The sequence below is a fragment of the Festucalex cinctus genome, chromosome 10 (genome assembly GCF_051991245.1).
Source record: "Festucalex cinctus isolate MCC-2025b chromosome 10, RoL_Fcin_1.0, whole genome shotgun sequence".
NCBI classification, from domain to species: Eukaryota; Metazoa; Chordata; class Actinopteri; order Syngnathiformes; family Syngnathidae; genus Festucalex; species Festucalex cinctus.
Genome location: NC_135420.1, coordinates 28080419 through 28086284, shown reverse-complemented (window position 1 = coordinate 28086284; position 5866 = coordinate 28080419).

Sequence of the window (5866 nt, the reverse complement as noted above, 5' to 3'; positions counted from 1 at the left end):
ACATATGTCTTTAAATTTTGGTAACTCTAGGTGAAACCTACAGCCGGGAGTGCTTCATTAAGTAAGAATTTTGAAACTCAAAATTTGATGCCCCGCCTCTGGCGGACTTCCTGTTGGGTTTAGCATATGGCACCAACAGACTTTTTTGTAGGTCATAGTCTGTTACATATGTGTACCAATTTTCGTAGCTCTAGGTTAAACATACAACCGGCAATACTACGTTTAGTAAGAGTTTTGAAACTCTAAATTTGATGCCCCACCGCCGTCATATAGTATGTCGAAAACTTTAGATTTTTTACCATGGTGTTGTCCCAGGTCTTGAGATGGTACATCCCAAGTTTGAAGTCAATTGGATTAACCGTGTGGGAGAAGCAGGCAAAAGTATGACCCCTGTAAATGTGCAAAAATTGGCCAAAATTGGACATTTAAATACTCATATCTCACTTCCTGTCTATTTTAGGGTACACACATCAAAGAGGTTTTTGTTCATCTGGATGTGCTACAGGTGCCACACAATTTTCATAGCCGTCGGACAATCGTAGCGGGCCAGGGATCTGTTTAACCTATGTAGGTGGCGCTATGGAGCCATTTTTCTGTTATCACCTATGGCGACTTTAAAATATCAAATTTTTCGCCAGGCCTGACGTGTGTGTAAAGTTTGGTGAGTTTTCGTTCACGTTTAGTGTCTCAAAAATGTGATTGTTTGCGGAAAAGAATAATAACAAAAAATAAAAAGAAGAATAAAGGGCCCTCGCAACCCGGGCCACGTTGGGGTATATGCAAGTCGGGGGACTTGCACGTTGGGGTACTGTTAAATAGACAAGGACCATGGAAAATAGAAATGCATTTGCCGTGCCTTGTGTGTAAAAAGGTGCAGTAAAAGGCCAAAAATGATGCACAATTCCCAAAATAAATTCAAAAGTGTGGACTTTCTGATGTGTGTGCAAAGTTTCATGAAAAGTCGCTCGTTTGATATTCAAAACCAGCATCTGTTTATTTGAAAACATTGCATGGCACAGAGATGGTGTGTGATCAAATAAAAAGCTTTTTGATGACTCTTAATGTGGTGTCGCTGTGCAACACATATGTATTCATGACATAGTGAAGTATTGTGACAGTTTTGTAGGGTCCAGCAAACAGTAAATGTGTGACAGTTATTCAAGAAAAAATGTAGCTTTGAAGCAGGCTAACCAATGACATCATCTAAAGGGGAAAAAAGCACATGAGCAAGCATAGGTATAAGTAGAGGAGAAAAAGAGATGAAAGAAGTGCGAGAGATGGAACAGGAGAGGAATGCAGCTGTTTATGTATAGCTGTTGTAACAGGACAGATTAAATAACACTTTAACCTGGGGTTAACAGCGCCCTAGGACAGATAAACTCTTTAGTGTAAAAGTTTTCTGGGACAGATGAATCCCTTGGGGTCAAAGAGTTTGGGTTAGCACATAGTCTGTCTTAGGATAATGTAACCTCCATGGATGAATTAGTCCTAGGACGCTTTGACCTGCGGGCTAAAACTTCAGGGGGGTTAACCTGTCCTGTTATATTGTGATCATCGTCTTCGTGCATGTCCTCAGTGGCTTCTTCTGTCTGTGTGGCAGCATTTGATACATCTGTAGAACAAAAAAGAATGAAGAATCATGTTAGATCTGTGAAGTTTGGTTGTCTTAGGTGTAGTTTACAGAACAGTCGTGTGCATATTTTTAGCATGGTAGTGTCTTAATACAAATGCATATTATGTAATGCACTGTATATGGATATTACAGACGTAATATTTGACGGTGATCTTATATTCATAGTTTTTGCCCGTTAATAAATAATATAGCTAGTAAGTAATAAGACACGCAAAAATGGTATAGTTGAATCCTCTGGGTCAAAAAGCAATGTTTTAGGATTGTGTGATGAAATGATGAATAAAAGTAAGGATACGACAGGTACATAAATGGTTATATATACACACGGACATATATATTTATACAGTATAACAGTGCCGCATGTATTGGTTTTAAGGAAAGAGTTGAAAAGCAGTGTTCAGAAAAAAAGCATAAGACGCACAAAGTACCATTTCACTACATGTAATAAGTTGTCAAGTAGACATGTGAATTAAGTGGTTAAGATAGTGGCTACTGTGCAAGTAAGCTTCAATTGTCTCTAAAAGGTTAGCATATGTGTTCTACATGATATCAATGGCTAGACGTGCTCGTGGAGAAACATTACAAACAGAAAAACACACTAAAGGTGCCTTTAACAAACCTGTTAATAAATGAGAACTTAATACATATATGTATGGCATACTGTATATGATTGAGAAAGTTGTCCTGTTTAGTTTATGTATTGTATACTTACGGAAAAAAGGTGGCAATCTTTGCGTATGGAGTTGATTAGAGGGTCTTTATCAAAAGAGAATTTGCTTGTTGATTTGTTCATGTTCTGTAGAAAAGCAAAGGAGTAGAAATAAATACAGTATCATACTTCATAAACATACAAGAAATTTGTAGCTGTATTAACCATTGTTGGTATTTGAAGTGATAATTTAGGAATAGAAGTGTAGTGATTGCAGAATTTATAGAGTGCTTACCTTGTATGACTTTGTAGATGGAAATGTCTTTTGTTGAAAGAGCTCTTTGTTGTCTACTATATATGCAAGGACAAGCATAAGTAGGTGTGGTTATGAAGTACTTGACCATTGAAATAAAGCAGTGGTATCAAATGTATGGACCGTGGTTTGGCTCAGGCCTGCAAAGGGGTTTAATGTGGCACAAGAGATAATCTTGTAAGGTACAAAAAATAATAATAATATAATAGGTATGCCTCTGAGTTTTCACAAATCTAGGTCAAGTCAAGTCATCTTTAGTTATTTCGCGCTTGAATCATCCAATCGGAAATGCTCCATAAAAAATGTATAGAGGGTGCGATTTATTGCAAATTGCACAAGAAATCTCTAAAAATTCATGTTAATGACAAGTCTGATGTGTGTGCAAAGTTTCACGAGTTTTCACACATGTATAGATAAAAAAAAACAAAGCAGCACTTTACTTGGCAACCAATGCATCGCTATAGCAGCAGCGTGCGACAAAATAAAAAACTTTCGATAAATTTGCATCTTAAACATCTTAAGATGAAACACACCAAGTTTGAACACGGTCGGATGAATTTTGTAGGAGGAGTTAAAATATGACCCCTAAAAAAGGCCACAAAAAAAAGTCTACAAATCCCATCATAAATCAAAATGGCGGACTTCCTGTTTGGTTTAGCACATGGTTCCAAGAGACTTTTTTGTACATCGTGGGCTCTTATGTATGCCTCTAAATTATCATAGCGCTAGGTGAAACGTACAACCGGGAATGCTTCGTTAAAGAGGAGTTTTTTAGCTCAAAATGTGATGCCCGGCCCCTACGGGACTTCCTGTTGGGTTTAGCACATGGCACCAAGAGACTTTTTTGTACATCGTGGGCTGTTACATTTGTCTCCAAATTTTCGTAGCTCTAGCTGCTTCGTACAACTGGGAATGCTTCATTAAGAAGTAATTTTTTCCTTTGCAAACTGTGCATGCCACGGCAACAGCGTGCGACAAAATAAAAAGCTTTCAATAACTTTTCATCTTCAACATCTTAAGATGAATCACACCAAGTTTGGAGATGATCGGATAAACTCTGTAGGAGGAGTTCGTTAAAATAAGACCCCTATGAAATGGCCCAAAAAATGGCAACACGTTCCAAAGTAAATCAAAATGGCGGACTTCCTGTTCGGTTTAGCATATGGTTCAAAAAGAGTTTTTTGTACCTTGAGGGCTGTTACATATGTCTTCAAATATTGGTAACTCTAGGTGAAATGTACAGCCGGGAATGCTTCATTAAGTTAGAATTTTGAAACACAAAATTTGATGCCTCGCCTCTGGCGGACTTCCTGTTAGGTTTAGCATATGGCACCAACAGGCTTTTTTGTAGATCATAGTCTGTTACATATGTGTACCAATTTTCGTAGCTCTAGATTAAACGTACCACCGGCAATGCTTCGTTAAGTAAGAATTTTGAAACTGTAAATTTGATGCCCCGCCACCGTCATATAGTATGTCAAAAACTTTAGATTTTTTACCGTGATGTTGTCCCAGGTGTTGAGATGGTACAGCCCAAGTTTGAAGTCAATCGGGTTAACCGTGTAGGAGAAGCGGGCAAAAGTATGACCCCTGTAAATGTGCAAAAATGGGCCAAAATTGGACATTCAAATACTCATACCTCACTTCGTGTCTATTTTAGGGTACACATATCAAAGAGGTTTTTGTTCATCTGGATGTGCTACAGGTGCCACACAATTTTCGTAGCCATAGGACAATCGTAGCGGGACAGGGATCCGTTAAACCTATGTAGGTGGCGCTACAGAGCCATTTTTCTGTTATCATGTATGGCGACTTTAAAATATCAAATTTTTCGCCAGACCCGATCTGCGTGTAAAGTTTGGTGAGTTTTCGTTCATGTTTAGTGCCTCAAAAATGTGGTTGTTTGCGGAAAAGAATAATAACAAAGAAGAAGAAGAATAATAATAACTAGAGCTGCGAGCAGCTATAAAGGGCCCTCGCAACCCGGGCCACGTTGGGGTATTTGCACGTCGGGGTACTGGCATGTTGGGGTACTGTCAAATAGGAAACCATCTAAATTGTAAACGTTTTTGCCATGCTTTGTGTTTTTAAAGTTTCATGGAAAGGCCAAAAACGATGCACAATTAACAAAATAAAATCAAAATGGATTGGCACATGGCTATATAGAATACTTTTTGAATATATTCGGCATGCCTGCCAATATTCACACATCTAGCTGAATCATATAATCGGAAATACTTCATAAAAATGTCTAGAGGGCGCTATTGAGCCATTTATTACAAATTGCACAACAAATCTCTAAATAAAATATTCATGTTCCAGACAGGTCTGGTGTGTGTGCAAAGTTTTGTTGAGTTTTCACCCATATTTAGACTCTCAAAAAAGCATTTTTCTTCACAAACAATGCATGGCTACAGCAAAGGAGTGTGACAAAATAAAAAAATTCAATAACTTTTCATCTTAAATATCTTAAGATGAAACACGCCAAAGAATGAAGACGATCTGATAAGTTCTGTTGAAAATATGACCCCTATAAAAGGCCCCAAAAAATGGCTACAAATACCAAAGTAAATCAAAATGGCAGACTTCCTTTTTGATTCAGCATATGGCTTTAGAAACCTTTTTGTAAGTCTTAGGCTGATAGGTATCCCAATTTTTACAAATCTAGCTGAATCATAAAACACAAAACATTTGCAAAAGCTTCATAAAAATGTCTAGAGGGCGCTATTGAACCATTTATTGCAAATTGAATAAGAAATCTATAAAATATTCATGCTGATGACAAGCCTGATGTGTGTGTAAAGTTTCATGAGTTTTTGCACATGTTTAGACCAAAACAAAAAAGCAGCATTTTACTTGGCAAACAATGCATCGCCATGACAACGGTGTGCGACAAAATAAATAACTTTCGATAACTTTGCATCTTAAACATCTTAAGATGAAGCACACCAAGTTTAAAGACAGTCGGATAAATTTTGTAGGAGGAGTTCGTTAAAATATGACCCCTAAAAAAGGCCACAAAAAATGGCTACAAATCCCAAAGTAAATCAAAATGGTGGACTTCCTGATTGGTTTAGCATATGGCTCCAAGAGACTTTTTTTGTACATCCTGAGCTCTTATGTTTGCCTGCAAATTATCATAGCTTTAGGTGAAACGTACAACCGGGAATGCTTTGTCTGTTTAATCAAAACGCAAAATATGGTGTGCAATTCGATGCATTGCTATGTCAACAGCGTGTGACAAAATAAAAAACTTTCGATTACTTTGCAT